Here is a 20538-nt window from a genome sequence, read left to right on the forward strand (position 1 = left end):
GCTGAGGATTATACTTCTCAAAGAAAGCAGATGAGATGGCACACCTGCGTCTGAATGGATTGTATCACTTCAACCTGTAGGTGGAGTGCTCTTATTAACAACTGCTCCTCCATTAAAAAAGAAAAGGCCGTGCACATAGAAAACTAGGTATCAGGGGAAAGGGTTCTAGCCTAGAATTTTCCTTGAGATGCTAGTTGTCTATGTATAGGAGCGTTTTCTTGGTGGGGAGCATCGCACCAGAATCGAGTTTACCACTTAATTCGTTGTTTATAGAAATGCTGCCTTAGAAAGAAACAAAAGTTCTAGGCAATCTGGTACCTCTTTAGAATACTCAGATAACTCACTCCAAAAGAAACAATCTAAACTAAACATTTGCATCAGGCGAATGAATTTAGATGCCCACCCCCGTGCTTGGGTTGTTTAGCACGTACCTAGCTGAAAAATACTTCATTTAGTTGTAACAAGTGCTAAAATATTTTTTATATTAATATGATTCCATACAGTGATATCATTAAGAGCCGTTTTGATATAAAATATGTTTTCTCTTGTTTTTGAAATAACAAAATTAAAGACCAAATAAAAAGAGAGCATTACAAACTGCAATTTTGTGTTTGCACTCCCCCCCATCTGCCCCCCCCCCATTTTACAGGTGCAGCTTCCTTTGGTGGAGAGAGTACAAGAGACTTAAACAGTTTCCTGCAATATCAGTTTATAGATGTACAGATTAAGCAAGTGGCAAGCAAGCAGGAACATTGACACAAAACATAGGAAAGTAGCCTTAGACCAGGTCAAACCATTTGTCCATCTACCCCAGTACTGTCTGCTAAGTAGACAATTAGATTCTACTTTAGGCATAGGGAACCTCCAGCCCATGGGAGGTCCCCATCCTTCTCCTTCCCTTAGATCAGCGATAAGGGATTTCCCTTCCTCCCTTCCATGCTGCAAGTGAGGCTTTTAAAAAGCCTAATTACAGTGTGGGGGCAATTACAGCAAAAAGCCTAATTACAGTATGGTGGGGGATTTTGTTGCTAGGGAGGGAAAGGGAGTAGAGTCTTTGACCAGCAGTGGCTCTCCAGGGTCCCAGGCAGAGACAGGACTTTACCATCACCTGTTACCTGATCCATTTAACTGGAAATGCCAGGGGTTGAAGCTAGGGCCTTCAGGAAGCAAAGCATGTGCTCTACCACTGAGATAAACAATACTAATATCAGTCCAGTACCCCAAGGTCCTAAAAGGTAGGGCCAGCTCCAGAGGTTGGTGAAATTAGGCATTTAAAAACATAAGAACAGCCATGCGGACGCAGTGGAACTAGGGAACCGTTTCCAGGTACTTGAGGATGAGAATGGAGGACAGCCTGCAGAGGAAGAATTACAGGGGAATCTGCATGAGAGTAAGCAAGAGGCGGAAGGTCAGCCAAGCAGAGGCGATGAAACCAAGGTCTACAGCTACAAGAAGAGAAGAGTAGTAGTAGTGGGAGACTCCTTGCTGCGTGGGATCGAAACCCAAGTATGTCACAAAGACCCGTGGACTCGCCAGGTATGCTGTCTCCCGGGAGGACGGATTAGAGATGTGACTGAAGGGTTGCCTGCACTCATAAAGCCCACTGACAGGTATCCCTTTCTTCTCATCCATGTGGGAACAAATGATACCGCCAAGCAGAGCTACGAAGAAATCACGTCAGACTTTGAAGCTTTGGGAAGGAAACTCAAGAACTTTGGGGCCCAGGTAGTTTTCTCATCCATCCTTCCAGTAGTTAGAAGAGGGATAGAAATGGAAAGAAAAATACTCCGCGTGAATGACTGGCTATGAAGGTGGTGCCGACAAGAGAGATTTGGATTCTGGGACCACGGGCTATACTTCCTGGAAGATGGACTGTTGGCAAGGGATGGGTTGCACCTCACAAAGGCTGGGAAGAATGTGTTTGGCCACAGCATGAAGAACTTTATCAGAAGGGCTTTAAACTGAATCCTATGAGGAAGGGAGACGTAGTTGGGGGTAGCAATGGACAAAGGCTCATGCACTGCAATGGAGAGAACAGCTCTAATAGCACCCAATAATAGTCTTCACAAACATGTAGGAAGAAAGCCAGGCTATGAAGCACATGGTCTTCAATGTCTATATATTAATGCCCAGAGTATGGGAAACAAACAGAACGAACTTGAACTCTTGATACAGGAGGGAAATTATGACTTGATAGGTGTAACTGAGACTTGGTGGGATGACTCTCATGACTGGAATACAGCAGTTGAAGGATATAACTTGTTCAAAAAGAACAGGAGGAACAGAAAGGGAGGTGGGGTTGCACTATATGTGAAAAATACATATCTCTGCACAGAACTACAGGAGGATGAGTTTGGTAGCCCCATTGAGAGCATCTGGGTTAAAATAAATGCAGCAAAGAATAAAAGGAACATGGTGGTTGGAGTCTACTACTGGCCAGCCAATCAAGGAGAAGACGAGGATGAGACTTTTGAAAAGCAAATTGCCAATGTTTCAAGGAAGCATGATGTAGTAGTAATGGGGGACTTCAATTTCCCCGATATTTGTTGGGAGACAAATCCTGCAAAACATGGCCCCTCCAGGAAATTCTTGACTTGTGTGGTGGATAACTTCCTCCTACAGAAAGTAGAGGTAGGAACTAGAGGATCAGCTATCCTTGACTTGATCCTAACCAACAGAGATGACTTAGCTGGTAAAGTAGCAGTTACAGGAACTCTGGGGGAAAGCGACTATGTTATATTTGAGTTCATTATTCTAAAGGAAGCAAAAGCCAAGTGTAGCCAAACCCGTACCCTGGATTTTAGGAACGCTGATTTTAATAAACTCAGAACAATGATCAGTAAGGTCCCATGGCAAGCGACTCTAACGAGAAAAGGAGTCCAAGATGGGTGGGAGTTTTTAAAAAAGGAAATTCTCAAGGCACAATTACAAACAATTCCAACAAGAAGAAAAGGTGGAAGACAACAGAAGAAGCCAATGTGGCTTCACAAAAAGCTAAGAGATGACCTGAAAACAAAAAAGTACACATACAGGAAGTGGAAAGAAGGCCAAGCAACAAAGGAAGAGTACAGGCAGGTAGCACAGAATTGCAGGGATGGTGTCAGGAAGGCTAAAGCTGAGAACGAGCTGAGGTTAGCGAGGGATGCTAAAAGCAACAAAAAAGCGTTATTCAGCTAAGTGCAAAGTAAAAGACAGAGGAAAGAAATGGTGGTTCGGCTATTAAATAAGGATGGCAAAATGATAACAGATGACAAAGAAAATGCAGAAGTGCTCAATTCCTACTTTGCTCAGTCTTCTCCCAAAAGAGGTTCTATGACTCCCCTGGCAAAGGCGAAGAACAGGCTGAAGGGGTAGGATTGCAGCTTGAGATCGATAGGCATATGGTCAAAGAACACCTAATTACTTTGAATGAGTTGAAACCTCCAGAGCCAGATGAACTGCACCCTAGAGTAATAAAGGAACTGGCAGAAGAACTCTCAGAACCCCTGTCTATTATCTTTGAGAAATCATGGAGGATGGGTGAAGTGCCAGATGACTGGAGGAGGGCTAATGTTGTCCCTATCTTCAAAAAGGGTAAAAAGGAGGAACCTGGGAACTACAGACCAGTCAGTCTGACATCAATCCCTGGGAAAATTCTGGAGCAGATGATAAAGCAATCCATCTGGAAGCACCTTGAAACCAATGCAGTGATTACTCAAAGCCAACATGGATTTGTCAAGAACAAGTCCTGCCAGACAAATCTGATCCCATTTTTTGATCAAGTAACCTCCCTTGTGGACTGTGGGAATGCTGTGGACATCATATACCTCAACTTCAGCAAAGCTTTTGACAAAGTGCCCCATGATATCCTGATGAGCAAACTAGCTCAAAGTGGGCTAGAGGAAACAACAATCCGGTGGATCCACAGTTGGCTACAGCACTCAAAGAGTGCTTATCAATGGGATCAAACAGGGGAGAGGTAACAAGCGGGGTACCACAGGGCTCAGTCCTGGGCCCAGTGCTCTTCAACAGTTTTATTAATGACTTGGAGCAGGAGGTGCAGGAAATGCTGATCAAATTTGCAGATGACACAAAATTGGGCGGAATAGCTAATACCTTGGAAGACAGAAACAAAATTCAAAGTGATCTGGATAGACTGGAGCGCTGGGCAGAAAACAACAGAATGAAATTTAATGGGGATAAATGCCAAGTTCGGCACCTAGGAAAATGAAACCAAATGCACAGTTACAAGATGGGGGATACGTGGCTCAACAACATTACAAGCGAGAAGGATCTTGGAATTGTTGTTGATCACAAGCTGAATATGAGCCAACAATGTGATGTTGCTGCAAAAAAGGCAAATGCTATTTTGGGCTGCAATAATAGAAGCATAGCTTCCAAATCCCGGGAAGTACTAGTTCCCCTCTACTCAGCACTGGTTAGGCCTCATCTGGAGTACCGTGTCCAGTTCTGGGCGCCACACTTGAAGAAGGATGCAGACAAGCTGGAGAGGGTTCAGAGGAGGGCAACAAAGATGATCAGGGGACTGGAAACAAAGCCCTATGAGGAGAGACTGAAAGAACTGGGCATGTTTAGCCTTGGGAAGAGGAGACAGGGGATATATGATAGCGCTGTTCAAGTACTTGAAAGGGTGTCACAGACAGGAAGGCCAGGATCTCTTCTCAATCATCCCAGAGTGCAGGACACTGAATAATGGGCTCAAGTTACAGGAAGCCAGATTCCGGCTGAACACCGGGAAAAACTTCCTGACTGTTAGAGCAATATGACAAAACAAAACAGAACATGTTAAATACTTGGCGAGACTGCAGTCTTCATAAGTTACATGCTCTTTTAAAAAAAGAAAGAAAAAGCAACAAAAACGCACTGTTTGGCACCTAACTAGATATTGCACAAGCCTTGAATGACTTGTTTTCAACCCTGCTCGTTTTCAAATTGTTTTATCGCCCAAAGGCAATGTCCACTTATTCAGGCACCAGTGAGTCTACCTGCCACCTCTGCTGTTTGATTTATTTTACTGGAAGTTTGTCCGAATGGCTTAATTTTTTAAAATGAGACATATGCGAGTTCAAGTGCAAATGGAAAGTGTAACAATGTGCTTCTCAACACCAGGCTTTTTATCCATAGAGGAGCAAAGTTCAAAGGTTCCAATGCCTGGGGCTATTTAGCTTAGAAAAAAGGTGAGTACACCGAGACATGATAGAGGTGTTCAAACTTATGCATGGTCTGTAGAAAGTGGATAGAGAGACATTTTTCTCCCGTTTTCATAATACTAGGACCCAGGGTCATCCTATGAAGCTGTTTGGCTGGAGATTCAGGACCGATAAAAGGAAGTACTTCGTCACACAGCACATAGTTAAACTATGTAATTTGCTACCACAAGACATCGTGATGGCCATCAATGTGGATGGCTTTTAAAGGGGGTTAGACAAATTCCTGGAGGAGAAGGCTATCAGTGGCTACTGGTCCTGATGGCTATATATTACCTCTAGTATCAGAGGTAGGATGCCTCTCCATACCAGTTACTGAGCAACATGTGTAGGACGGGGTTATTGCATTCACGTCCTACTCGTGGTCTTACCACATGGAGCTGGTTGGCAACTGTCCAGTCAGAAGGCTGGACTAGACAGGCCTTTGATCTGATTCAGCATGGCTCTTCTTGCGTTCATTTTTGTAGTTAGTACCCAAACAACCTGTAGCACTTTGAGAAGAAGGTTAAAGATGTGTATGCTTCATGTCAAGCCTCTAGAGGCTTCTGCTGCCTCTCTGTATATCAGTGCAAAATGAGGGCAAGTGAGCAACATATCTGCCTAATAAAGAATTACTGCAGCGCTGTGTCCAAGAGTTATCGATGGGACACACAGAGATTAAAAAAAGACCCTTCCTGGTTTTCCCCACCCTAGCTCGCTGAAGATGGTGCACTCAACAAACACTGAGCCGCCGAGCTCATCTCCACACCCGCTTCAGCTCAGCCCCGCTCACCCACCCCTAAGGCCAGCTCTGTTTGTGGCTTCAGGTTTCTCAACAGCTCTCCATTCAAGGAGCTCTGAGTTCCATGAAGAAGAGAAAACAAAATAGCATGACAAGCTTTGCTTAGAGCTGCTGGGTGTGACTTTCCTCCCAGCTGTTGGCACACACACAAGTCATGCAAGGCAAACCTTTATACCTTGGCACTGGCAGCCTTGCTGCTACTAGGAAACCGCCTGGAAGGTTTGCCTCATTTCACGCTCCTGCCTTGGCTAAATTGCAGGACGATGACTGGGAAGGTGAAGCTGCTTCCTGTATTGTTCTTTTCACAGCAATTCCTGCTCCTTCAGGGATTCAAGGTCCTAACCCTTTCCTTCATGGGTGAGTTTAGAGCACTGAATGGTACTTGCTTGCCCCGACTGGCAGGCTTCTTGTTTGGGCTGTTTTATGATGCTGTCTCCCAAGAAGGCAAGGAATGGTGTCCTCTTGAATAGGGCTGCATCCAGTAGTGCACTGCAGACAGCGCTAATTGATTAATTGCTATGATTCACTGACAATCACAACAAAAATAACATCCAAAATCTAGAACTAGGCAATACTTTTATTAGGACCAACCAAAATTCTGCAAAAGATTGTGCAAGCTCCAGAACTCTTCATCAGGCAAGGGAGTATGAGACTCAGGATGGGGGAAGAAACACCTCAGTTCCAAAATGGTGATAAAAATAGTAAAGACTGAATGAGGCCATGGTAGATGTTGCAGGTATTAGTTTAAACCGGGCATTCTGGGACAAAGAAGCAATGGCTGTAGTGGAAGCTGGTGGCTCCAATGTCAGGGGGGCGTTGAATCTGCTCCAGGTTTCAGTCAGAACCAGTCAGAACTCTAAAGGACCCTGGAGCGGAACAATCGCCCCACTGACATTGGAGCCACCAGCCTCCACTGAATGGCTGACAATCTCTGAAAACGTGAAGGCAGGCTGTATCTCAGATCTGCCTCTTGCTCTGGCTGCAACTCACAGAAGAGCAGAAATAAACAGAAATAGGACAGCCTTTCTATTAGCAAAACTGGAGATTAATTTTAGGTGGTGCACTTGATAAAAAAAAAGTCAATTGAATTCAAATTGTGTAGTATTACCCAGTAGTTGGAGGGTTTGAAACCCTCAGAATGTAAAGTCCCTCTTCAGGTGGTAGAAAATCATCTTCCTCTGGTGTTAGATTCCAGCCTGAACAGCTAATTGCAGCATTTTCCAAGGGACATAAAAATGAAAGCCACACTTCTTATTGAGAACTAGAATGCTCAGACCCCTAGCTCTGATTATTCTCTCTGTTGTTTGCTTCATCTCCTGGCCAGCATATTCTCTCCAATGATGGGAATGTGGAGCAGGGCATTCTTGGTTCTGGGTCCAACTTTGTGGAACCAGCTGGCCAGGGAAGCCTGCTAAAGCCTGACCCTACTGGCCTTCCTGAACACTTAGATGAGTGTTCAGGAAAGCATTTGGTGGTCCATAATTGCCTTGTTTTTAGTTGGGTTTCTTGGAATTTTAGCATTCATGCTCAATTCTGAATGAATGCAATTTTAATGTATATATTTATGTTACATTTAAAACACACACCCTGCCTTTCTATCTAGAGTAGGCACTACAGGCTGCTTACAATAATAGGCATTGAATCCAACTGAAGTGTTTGTTTTGTTGAAGAAATGCTCAGGTTGTTCTGGGCCTGGAAGAATGGTAAGAAAAAACAGAATGGGAATTGTATCTTTTCAGTTCAGGGGTACGGCAATTTTTGCAGTAATACTCAAACTATCTATCCATCCATCCATCCATCCATCCATTCATTATTTCATTTCATTTCATTTCATTTCTATACTGCCCAACACAGCTGAAGCTCTCTGGGCAGTTCACAAAAATTAAAACCACAGTGTGCAGCATAAAACAATATAAAATATGAAAGCTTAAAACCACAGTATAACAGTAGAACCAGAATAAACCTGGCAGCAATGCAGAGATTTAAAACACCAGAGCTAAAAGATTAGAAAGCTAAAATGCTAAAATACTGGGAGAATAAAAAGGTCTTTACCTAGCGCCGGAAGGAGTACAACGTAGGCACCAGGCAAACCTCTCTAGGGAGCTCATTTCACAGCCAGGGTGCCACAGCAGAAAAGGCCCTCTTCCTGGTAGCCACCTGCCTCACTTCCTTTGGTGGGGGCTCCCGGAGAAGGACCCCTGAAGATGACCTTAGGACCTGGGCAGACACATATGGGAGGATGCAACCCTTTAGATAACCTGGCCCCAAGCCGTTTAGGGCTTTGAATATTAATACTAGCACTTTGAATCGGGCCCGAAAATGGACTGGCAGCCAGTGCAGCTGGAAAAGTACTGGCGTAATGTGATCTCGTTGACCAGTCCCTGTTAATAATCTTGCTGCCCTATTTTGGACTAGCTGAAGTTTCCGGACCATTTTCAAAGGCAGCCCCATGTATAACTCACTGCAGTAATCCTGACAAGAGGTTATCAGAGCATGGGTAACTGTAGCTAGGCTATCTCTGTCCAGATAAGGGTGTAGTTGTATATCAGCCTAAACCGATAAAAAGTGCTCCATGCCACTGAGTTCAACTGTGCCTCAAGCCACAGTTCTGGATCCAAGAGCAACCCCAAACTACGAACTAGTGCAACCCTCTCCAAAACAGGTTGAATATCGCCTAACTGGGCAGACAACCCACTCACTAACAGTACCTCCGTCTTGTCTGGATTGAGTCTCAGTTTATTGGCCCTCATCCTGTCCATTACCGTGCCCAGGCACTGATTCAGAACAGCCACTGCCTCACCTAGGTTTGCGGACAGCAAAAATGCATTAAATCAGAATATCCTATCAGCATTCATTTTTCCAGCAAACTAGCATATTGTCTATGTTAATTGGGACTGGCTCTCCTAGGTTCCAGGCTGGGGTCTTCCTTGCCACTGCTACCTAGGTTTCTTTAGCAGAAGATGGCAGGGATTGAACCTGGCAGATCATATCCTCTACCACTGAGCTATGTTCCTTTAATCTGGATCTGGTTTAAATAAATGCTTACATTATGTTGTATGTTGTAATTAGGATTTTGTTTTCAATCTGTATTTTATTACTGTTAGCTGTCGTGAGTGCCATTTTTGGTGGAAAGGTAGGATAATAAATAAATAAAATAAACATTGCAATATTTATTTTTTTAAATGCTTACATGATTGTGTGTGTCCCCCCCACTCTCTCAAGCACTGTAGCTGCTTCGGGATCACACCTGGTCTATTCACATTAGGATGTGAAAGCCATTTTAAAATGAAATCCCTCTCTTTCTCATCAGGAGGAAGCTACTATCTACTCATGGATGAAATATCAAACGTCCTCCACAAGAGAGGCCATGTAGTACGAATGTTGCTACAAGAAGGAGTGATGATGGCTCCAGGTAAAGCACCAAATGGTCCCCAGACTGATTACTGCAGAAATAAAACGATCATAAACAAAATAGCATAAATAGAATAGGTGGTATAGTATAGTACCAGTACTATACAGTATAGTATACTATTATAGTGTAGTGTAGTGTAGTGTATATTATAGTACTATTATACTAGTAATAGTACTATGATATAGTACTATTACATAGTACTATTACTATACACTATTATGTAGTGCTAATATAGTGTTATGTAAAATAGTATAACTATAATAGGTGGTAGCGTGAACCAAGAAAGCCATATTGCTTAGCTGATAGAGTGACATGCCCATCTTGCTGTTTGCATGTGTTGTGTGTGTTGTTTTTTTCTCATGAAATTTTATTTTATTTTGAAATAAGGTTAACAAAATAAAGGCTACAAAAATAAGAATGTACATAATAATAAATCAAAATCACTAATGAAACAAAGGAATTCACTCATTATCAATCTTAGTCTATAACAGATATGCTTATGGAACATCTACAACAACCTAAGTAGGAGCTCAATATCTAATGAAAGTAAAATACAAGTTCTACAACATACAAAAGGAGCATACGTATGTCTATGTCACTTTATGTGTTTGTGTGTATTAATCAGAAAAAATACAGACAACTGTACTTTCTTTGGACCTTTATCAAAAGTTTGAAGTGCCTCAGCTTAGGAAATGAATGGAAACCATGGTGCCATAAATATCATTCTTCAAGTTAGGCTTCCTTGCTCGCTGCACTTGCTGAGTAAGTTTCTACAGATGCATAGTCTCCCAAATGTTATTAATCCACTGCTCTTTAGTCTTGTTTGTTTTATTTTTACTCTTTTGTAAACTGGTTTGGGATTTCTTTCAAATGAGAAACAGTATATAAATATTGCTGATAAATTAAGGGCTCAATCCTACGCATGTTTAGATGGAAAGAAAGTTCCACAACTCCCAGCATGCCTGTGTGTGTGTGTGTGTGTGTGTGTGTGCACGCACACGTGCATGTGTCCTATCCCTGGCCACAGTATGATTTAGTCCATCATCCTCAGGTTCCCTATCAAAAAAAGTCAGTTGTCTGATGAATTTGGGTTATTTTAATCAGACAGGTTTTTAATTGATTTTTCTTGTCAATTAATAGTCTAAATGAGGCAGTCTTAATGAAAAGAAAAAGAAAAATGTAGTGAAAAGTAGGCTGTAGAAAGAAAACATAAGTTTTGAAAAAGAAAACCCTGTGAATGTTCCCAGGATTACAATATGAATATCCCCATACCTACCAAATTACAACTTGGTCTGCTAGTAAGAACTATATTGATAAATTCAAGAAATGGTTTGACAGCTTCACAAAGGATTGTCTGGAGGGCAGGTATTTTGAGTAGTTTATATTATTCAGTCTATACAGCAACTAACAGTGAGAAGCTTTCATTGTCTGAAATTCTAGAGATTAGGTTTGTAAACCAATGAAAGCTCTCCCCCCCACCCCGTCAAATATTTAGTCCTAGCACCTTTAGTTTAAGAATGAACAATTCAAATAAATATTACTAGCAGGTAATACTCAAGGTACTTCTCTGGAAATATTTACTTTCTTTGCCATCAATGGGCTTACTAGTTTTGTGCTGCTTTGTGCCACATATCTTGCCATCACCTCTTAAGTGTGTACCTGGCATATCCAGTCACACCTGTTTCAGAGATTAACAGTCAGGTCCAATGCATGTCTAAGGTATGCTCCATTGAATTCAATGGCACTTACTCCCGTGTAAATATGTTGAAGAATCAGTGAAATGTTTTGAAGAAATAAACTTGGGTGAGGAGCCATTTCACAAAACCATTTCTCCCCAAATTACTGGGTCAGTTTCACAGATTTTTAGTCAAACCACTGTTTCTTCTCATCTCTAATAATCATGCCATGCATACTAGAGTAAGGAGTTTCACAAGCCAGTTTATGTTAATCACTGTACAGAATTATATAGGAGGTCAATGGTGAAGCCATTAATGAAATGCTTTGTTCTTTTCTCCTCTAGGGAGGCAGTTAATGCTTACCTGGATTTGACAGCCACCTGGCATCTCAATGCCAATTTGTACTGACCAAATCAAAGATTCTCAACTCTTTGAGGGAAGAGAAATTTGATACTGTGGTGTTTGTTGTTGTTCAGTCGTTAAGTGGTGTCCAACTCTTCGTGACCCCATGGACCATAGCACGCCAGGCCTTCCTGTCCTCCGCTCTCTCCCAGAGTGTGCTCAATCCTTGATCTTTCCTGGTTGCAGAAAAAGTAGGAGTACCATTTGTTGCCATGTTCCCAGGGAATTTACTTAATGGGCCAGAGGCTGGAATACCTAGCCCTCTGTCCTACATCCCTATGTTCCAGTCCCATCTAACAAACTGCATGGACTTTTGGGGACATTTAAAAAATTGTCTAATGTCTCTTGTTTGGCCATTGATAAATATTCAGGTATATGCCAGATTTGAAAGTGTTATTAATGAGCATTTCCCAGCCAGTTCCAGACCTTCTCTCCCTCAGCTGTACTTAAAAGCAGAGCTGTGGATTTATAACATGGACTTCTCCATTGAATTTGCACGACCCCTTCTTCCCAGCACAGTGTATGTTGGTGGTTTATTGGCAAAACCAGCAAAATCGTTATCACAAGTAAGTAACTGCTGCATCTTTATCCTTTAACGAGGCTGGGTGTGGTGGGGAGGAGCCCATGACACTGAACAGGTTTTAAAAAATGTTTTATTTTGTTACTCAGCCCAACAATTTGGGATTTCTCCCCCCTCCCCATTAAATAAAGAAAGCCCAAAACATTTTCAAGCCTACTCACAACAATGATACAGATACTGTAAAAGCAAGATAAAATATTAAACTGTAATTAAGCAGCACCAAAATGAAAAAAGAGATGGTAAATATCATAACCCCTGTTCTAGTCTTTATACCCCTAAAGCCTGCTGGAATTAATCCAACATTTAGCATGCTTCCTAAAAATCAGGAATTAATAAGTTATTATTTAACACTAATAAATCACCTAAAAATTTCTAAGCACTGTACTGATATTAAAAGATAAGACGGTCCCTGACCACAGGTTTACAATCTAATAGACGTGGGGTTATTACAGGTGGGGAATTCCACATCAAAGCTGGTTCTTTCCGCATCCAGTATCATTGCAGGACTGGGTCATTCTCTTTAGAGGCTGTCCCCATTGCGTTATTTTTCGTTTCTTTCCTTCACACAGGAATGGTGATGCTGCTCAGAGGCGTTGCCACCTTTCCGCAAAGAAGCATTACACATGCTCGGAGTGTAGCGATAATTCCTCCGTTTCCTGCCCCCTTGCATGTTCCTGGTGGATGGGGACTGACACGCAGACAGCGCCCCCATCTCCCCGGGCCCCCCACCTCCCTGTTCAGTGTTTTTGACAATCTCTGCCATTTACTCAGCCGTTTACCCACTGGGAATGCACAGCAGGGGGTATCCTGGCAGGTCGGAAGGCTGGCATGCCACTCTGCCAACTTGCTGCTCTGCTGCTCTGCCGTCTTTTTCAGAACACTGCAGGCTGAAAATAGTAAGGGCCCAAAATGATGCAGGTGCAGGAAGGCGACATGCCCCACAGCCTGTCGTCACTGTCTTCACCATCATGACCGCACCCCCAACACCCCAAAAGAACTGCCCACAGCTGCCAACACACAGCCATTTATTCACGCTAGGGGAGAAATACACGAGGTGGTCATGGCGCTCCATTTGCGCATATTTGGGAAAATGCCACATTTTTCCTGTTTGAGAAAAACACAGGATAGGTGGGCAGAAATGGTGGGATAATGACCGGACGATGTCATGTAATGGACCCACACAATTCAGTGAGTGGCCAGTCATGAATGTGCAATAAACTGGAGGCGTAGAGATGCCCATGATATAAAAGGAAAAAGGAATTGGGAGGGAAGAGGAAAAACAATCACTGCAGCACTTGCACCTTCACAGGACAATGGGCAGTGGTGTAGTAGAGGGGGATGTGGAGGAGCACAGGTCTGGACCTTTCTCCAGAGCAGGAGAGGTAACATCAGCACCAGGGTAATTGATGGACCCTTTTGCTCTGGCAAATGAATGAGGTCTTCCAAGTCTTAATATTGTTTGTGATAGATTAGCATAGAGAAAGCCGAAGAATGAGAAAAATAATCAAGTAGAGGCTGGATACCTTTTCCCTTTTGACAGCGTTCCTACTTCACGGGAGCCGTTTCAATGGTAACATTTCTTTACAAGATCATTTGCATTTCTAATTAAAAACCAAAGGCTGCACTTCAGCTGGCTGAAGATCTTTTGTTAAAGCTTAATGTGTTTTGCAAGGTGTCAACCTATGCAGTCAGAGGAAAGTACCACTTTCCTCAATGAACCTTCCTCCCAAGTAGTTATGCATTGGATTGCAGTGATGCTGCTCTAGTAAACTGGGTTTTACGCTGTGCACTGCTGCCTTTGGGAGGTGTATGTAAACAGACACATACACAGTCATTATATGCTTCTGCACTTCAGAATTTACCACTGTCAGGTAGGGACAGTCAAGAATTTCATTTGGTTTGTTTTTGATAAGAACTTACCAAAATTTGTAATTTCTTCATAAATAGATGAAAGAATCTGAGATTTTAAAAAATATGAATGTGGGAGAAAGCGAAACTGTCAGATTCAACGTTCCAGGTAGGGAGCTTTGAGAGCTTAGCTCTTAAAAAGTCTGTGTTTGAATCCCTGCACATTCAGCCATGTTTGTGATGCTGAATTAGGGTTACTACCTCATTTTTCTGATAGGCTTCACACAGAGCCAGTTTTCATGATCACCGTGGCTTATTTGAGCTATGGTGGGTTGTGGTGGCGCAGGTGGGCAGCCATTTTGAATATTCAGCTCCTGGCAGGGGGTTGCCATAGTTTATTGTGTTGTCCAAACCTGGGTGGCAGAGGTTGAGGGTTAAAAAACTCTCAAATAATCTTCCAACAGACCATGGGTTATTTCAGGGTTGTTTAACCCTCAAACAACCCCTGCTGCTCGATGGCAAGACAAGCCGCAGTGGCCCACTATGGCTTAAATAGGCCATGATGGGCTGTGGTGATTGTGCGAAGGTCACCATACTAGGAATAGCTATGCTTTTTGAATTTGGCCAGTAAGAATTTCATTTGGTTTGTTGTTTTATAAGAACATACCAAAATGTACAAATTCCTTCATAAACAAAATGAAAAGAACTTGAGATTAAAAAACCACACACAATGTGGGAGAAAATCAAACTGACAGATTTGTCCATCTATACTGCTGATGGAGGGGACGGAGTTGGTCTCCCCTTTCCAGTGGGTGCAGCCTCTCAAGGGCCTTTGGTCTTTGGCAGGCAGAGAACAGCAGGATGAATAAAACGAGAAGGGTTTCCTTGGTTAAGAAACTACCAGCCATCTGCAAGATGGATTTGGTCTAATTAGGTTCCATTGCCAACCACTGCCCTATAATCTGGCATGAAAGGCATTGCTGAAAGGCTGTTTAGGAGGATTTCAAACATGCCAAGGACTCACCTTCCAATAAATTGTTTGGACCTGATCAGTAAATTGGAATTACACAATTAGTCGTGTCCCTCCCTGCCCCCTTCTCCCCAGGAGCTTGAAGACTTTATTGAAAGAACAGGAGAAGCTGGTTTTATCATTGTGACATTAGGATCCATGTTATCATCAATCCCACTCCCAGAACTGCTCAAGGAGATGAACGAAGGCTTCCGGCAGTTTCCCCAAGGTGTTTTTGGAAGTATCAAGTTTCTCGCTGGCCAGAGGAGATAAGCTTGGCTCCTAAGGTGAAAACTGTGGATTGGATTTCTCAGAATGACTTGCTTGGTAAAGACATCACCTCGTAAGCAAATTTTTATAAGAACGCCATTGAAAGATCCCAGGTTTACCCAGTGAGACATGGTGGGAGTTGTGGGGGGGAAGGATCTATCGAATTGGTATTCATGTTTACAGTATTCAATATTATAACATTCTTGTGTGACCTAGCCGCTTATCAAATCTTGGATCCACATCAGTAATTGTAGGACCCAGGCTCACAGGAGTATAGCCTTTCTTGTTACTTGTAGATGGTAGAGGTAATAGATTTGTTGAGTAGCCAAAAGTCCATATCCATCAGTTTTACAATAAAAGCAAAACCAGCTAAAACCCCCCAATCAAAAACAACAATGAGTATGGTCTTAGGAGCAACCATAAGACTATACCTGTTGTTAGTTTTGGTATTTTAGTTATTTTATTTTGCTTTAATGAACCTAAATCAATCCCTGACTTCTCCAATTAAAATGATGAGATAGATGAGAAAGACCTCTCCCTGAGACCTTGGAGATCTGCTGCCAATTAGAGTAAACAAAATTGGGCTAGGTGGGCTAGTGTGATCACTTAGGGGTGGTCTGTAGCCTTCTATTTAAGGGAAGGGGGCTATGGCTGACTTGTAAAGCATATGTTTTGCATGATTCACTTCTTGGCATCTATAGCTAAAAGCAGCAGGTAGCAGGGTCTGGGAAACACCCTTCTCTGCCTAAGAACCACTGCCAATTTGAGGAGCCAATAGTGCCCTAGATGAACAAGTCATCTGACCTGGTATAAAGCAGCTACCTACGTCACTGCATATTTACTTTCCAAATTTCAGCTCTGAATAATGCATATGATGCTCTTGGGCATAATAGATAATGTGGTAATTATTTACTCAAGTTTCTCTATAGAACAAAGCATAATTTTTTTAAAGAACAGATTTGTAAAGGTTCTTGCTGTCAGATATGTAAGGATCTGGAAAAGTTACCATGCCATTTCCAAGGAAACAGACTTAATGATTTTCAAGGGAGCTTACTATGTTTGTGAAGGATACTGTTGTGTAGTCCCTGTTCTCACAGGTGGAGCCATAAGTACTGCCAGAGAGTTCCGTAATAGCTCTGGCAAAGTTCCTGTTATGAAAATTTTGTGTAAAATGGGCCAGGAAGACCAGGAGATGGTTGGAAATAATTCACCCTTACCACTTCTCCCTCCAGCCAGAGGGATGGGGGGTGAGAAAGAAAGGAAATAGAGTAGATAGACTGCAGTTTCTGTGAACTGGTTTGCACAATCAGTGCAGCTACAGTGGGTTAGCCACAGTGGGTTGTGGCACCCATGGGTGCCAGGTTGCTGATCCAAGCCCCAGCTGCCACGGCTTCTCACTATATTCAAAGGTGGTGGGTTGGGTTGTTGGAGTGGTTGACAAGCCACCCAGAACTCATGGGCTGTTTCAGGGTTACGGGTGGCTTGTCAACCACCCTAACAACCCACCCTCTCCAGGTTCGCACATAAGAAGCTATGCCTCACCCTAGCCACACACTGAATATTCAAAATGATGCCAGCTACCACAACGATAAGCCCTGCAGGGAAATTCACCCACGGTGGCTTCCCATTACATGCAAGCCAGGCCTGAGTGTGATGCTGAGGAAGAGAGACACAGAGACGGATTTTGGGCGTTCTGTCAGCTACCAGCCTCAGGGACTGTAGCTTGGCATTCTATGTTGATCCATGGTTTAGGTTTCAGTGGTACCAAAGTCTGACCCTATAAATAGGCTTAATTGAATATAAGCTCCAAAGAATTCAGTTGATTTCATCTAAAGTTGTTTAAGAGTGAGGCGCACCTTAACAAAAAAAAATGTTAACATTAATAGAAAGTTCTTTGTAAGAGCGTTACTCTTTCTACTTTCTGGTTGTTTTTACTACCTACCATTTCACCAGCACAGTTCACAATTACTTTGCAGATTGATATATCAAGTTAGCTTTCTTTGTATATATTGACCTGATCTCAGGAGCTATTCAACATGTGACCAAACTACGAGAATCAGCTCAGTGTTGGTTTGTTTTTCATTTGGTCCAGGACACCCAAAGGCTCGCCTCTTTGTCACCCATGGAGGGATCAACAGTTTAATGGAGTCTATTTACCATGGGGTGCCAGTAGTAGGGCTTCCCCTTTTTGGGGATCAACATGACAATATGGTCTGAGTGGTAGCCAGAGCTATGGGTCTCTCTCTTCACATAGGCCAGCTTAAGGCTGAGAACTTTACCCATGCAATGAAGCAAGTCATATAGGAGACCCAAGGTATGAAGTTTCTAAATCATGAAATGGCTTAATGTAAAAATGCGTGAGAATTCTGTTACAACCCCATGAACTGGAATCTTTAAACAAGCTTTGTTAACTGTTTGTGTTTTGTCCATATGACTCAGGCTAATTCAGAAGGTAAATGATTATATTTATATTGGTTTATTCTCTTTTATCTTTTCTTGCTTTTCTTTATATTTTTTATTTTAAAATAAATATATCTAGTACAAAATTTATTACTGATGGTTGAAGGTTTATATTATGTTTTATTATTATGTAATACTACATATATATTTCATTATTATTATATTACTAATAAAATAGGCTTTTAGGAATGAATTGTAGACCTGTTTCCTTGATATAAGATTGATGATATGATATAGAAATGTAAGGTTGTTTATTAAACTGTAAGATTGTTAAGGTTATAGATATAGTTTTTAAAATAGAATGGCATTGGAGGCCGGTGGGCGGGGTTGGAGTTTAAACTTAATTTTTTAAGGGGGAGGGGGAAGGAGAGGGAGGGGGGAAGGGGAGGGATTTTTTTTCTTTTTTTCTTCACTTCCTTTCCTCCTCCCTTTTCCCCTTTCTCTCCCCCCCCCTTTTTTCTTCTCTCTTTGTTATTGTGGTGTCCTCATCAGAATATTGTACTGTAGGGAAACTGAAGTATTGATTAGGTTGTTGGTAATTTTGGTATTGTTTATTTCATTTATAAAAATAAAATAAATAAAAATATATTCAAAAGGAGACCCAAGGTATGTATAGCAAAGGGCTGGATGTGACTGATCTCATCTGATCTCAGCAGCTAAGCAGGGTCAGCCCTGGTTAGTACTTGGATGGGAGACTGCCTGGGAATCAGGCTTCCTGCACTGAGCAGGGGGTTGGACTCGATGGTCTTGTAGGCCCCTTCCAACCTTATGAGTCTATGACCTGAATTCCAATGAGATATTTATTCAGAAAACATACCCTGCTGTATCAGCTTAGCCCTCAGGGTGACTGCCAGTCAAGTAAAAGCCAACAACCATAAAATAATTTATAAAAATGAACAAAACAGGAGCAGCATAATTAAATCAGATGCACAGCTAATGCATTAAAGATGAACCATAGAATCTGAAGGGACCTTGGAGATCATCTAGTGCAGCCTTCCCCAACTGGGTGTCCTCCAGATATTTTGGATTTCAACTCCCATCAGCCCTAGCCAGCATGGCCTAAGATCAGGAATGCTGGGAGCACTGGAGGCTGGTGGCTCTGATGTCAGTGGGGCAGTGAATCTGCTCCGGGTTTCAATGAGAACCAGTGAGAACTTTAAAGGAGCTATCCGAGGTGAAGCACCTTGGATAGCTCCTTTAGAGTTCTGACTGAAACCCAGAGCAGACTCATCACCCCAGTGATTGGAAGCTGTGCTCCAAAACATTTGGAGGGCACCAGATTGGGGAAGGCTGATGAAGTCCAACCCCTTGCTCCATCCATGTGGGTTTGGCAATGGAGGTTGCAGCAACCGTGTCTGCCAAATGGCTGTCCAGCCCCTGCTTAAATGCTGCAAAGTTTTAAAAGGCCAGGGAAGTTAAAGAAAGGTGTTTGCCTGGTGCTGAAAAGACAAAAAGGGGTATGTGGCAAGTGAGCCTCTGTGGGGAGAGCATTCCACTGCTGAGGCACCACAACTGAAATGGGGGCAGGTAAAGGCAGCGTATGAATCAAGGGACAAAGAGAGACCTGAGGATAAGTGTAACCTCAAAAGCAGACTTTTAGCATGCAGTGTGTGTGTGTGTATGTATCTATAGCAGGGGAATTGTACCTCTTTCCGCCCAAGAGCTAAATTCCATTTTGGAAAAGCTCTTGGGGGCCACATGCCAGCGGTGGATGAGGCAAAAGGGGCAGGGGCAAAAATAGCAGCGTATCTGAACGTAAAGCTCTTCCTGACAGTAACTAAGTCTTAGGAGAGACATTTCAACCTTTTAGAATGGAGGAAAAACTGCACAAAAGCCAGGAAACCAAACAATTGATGGCTGGGGGGAAGAGTTGTGGCCATCTGGGGAACCCTGGAGGCCCAATTTGGCCCCTGGGCCTGAGGTTCTGTATCCCTGCTGTATAGTAACTACAGCAGGGTTAGCCAGCATGGGTTTGTAGCATTCTTCCTCTTGCATTTCATGGTCATTTGGCCCCACTATTTGCATCCCCCACGCTGCACACCCATGCATGCACACACGCACATACCAACTGAGGAGCTGATGAAATGGCCTTTAGTCCACAAACACTTATACCATAATAAATATGTATTTAAGGTGCCACAAGACTCTTTGCCATTTCTGAAGCAGGGACTCACTCCCATCTGGAGAAAACTAGGGATTAACAGACCCCAGAAGTCCCTTTTTGCTTTTAACTCACTGTTGTTTTAAGTAAACACTGCCTAACATACAAAACTGAGGCCATCAAGACTGCTTTAATTCCATCTGGCATAAGAGGCAGGTGATTTGGATTTGCCATTACTATGATTATACTATTTCAACTTTAATTTCCTCACCAGGTATAAGTCGGCAGCAAAGGCTCTAAGCACAATCCATCACTCTCATCCATTCCCTCCAGAACAAAGACTGGCAGGATGGGTGGAGCACATTCTTCAAGTGAGAAGCAGAGCTCACCTCCAACCTTATGCCTTTCATCAGCCATGGTATCAGCAGTACTTGCTGGATGTTTGGTTGTTTCTCTCTGCTTCATTCCTAGACACTGTTTACCTTTGTGTCAAACTCTCTTTGTAGACCTGTGGCTCAGGAAAACAAAAACAGGAATAATGTTGCTTGTTTCAGATTTTGATTCCGTAGTCACCTAGGGGAAAATGGCACACAAGCACGCTAAAAGATTATATTAAGAAAAGACTGCACTATCTGGATTTGTATGATTAGCTAAAAGCCTAAAACCACACACATCCCATGGCTAAAACTCTGGTGAGAACTTTGTTTATTCACTATCTATTTCCCTTTGTATATACAGTCAGGGCCAGAAATATCGGAACAAGGATAACTGTTTTGGCAGTTGGCCTCTGTA

General features: G+C 42.7%; 1 pseudogene; it reads left to right on the top strand.

Annotated features, from left to right (window-relative positions):
• Positions 1–6251: 6251 nt before the first annotated feature.
• LOC146352023 (UDP-glucuronosyltransferase 3A1-like) lies at positions 6252–20252 on the top strand (annotated as a pseudogene).
• Positions 20253–20538: the final 286 nt, after the last annotated feature.

The sequence above is a fragment of the Heloderma suspectum genome, chromosome 2 (assembly GCF_057233095.1).
Source record: "Heloderma suspectum isolate Gila_16-S chromosome 2, 16-S_ref, whole genome shotgun sequence".
NCBI classification, from domain to species: domain Eukaryota; kingdom Metazoa; phylum Chordata; class Lepidosauria; order Squamata; family Helodermatidae; genus Heloderma; species Heloderma suspectum.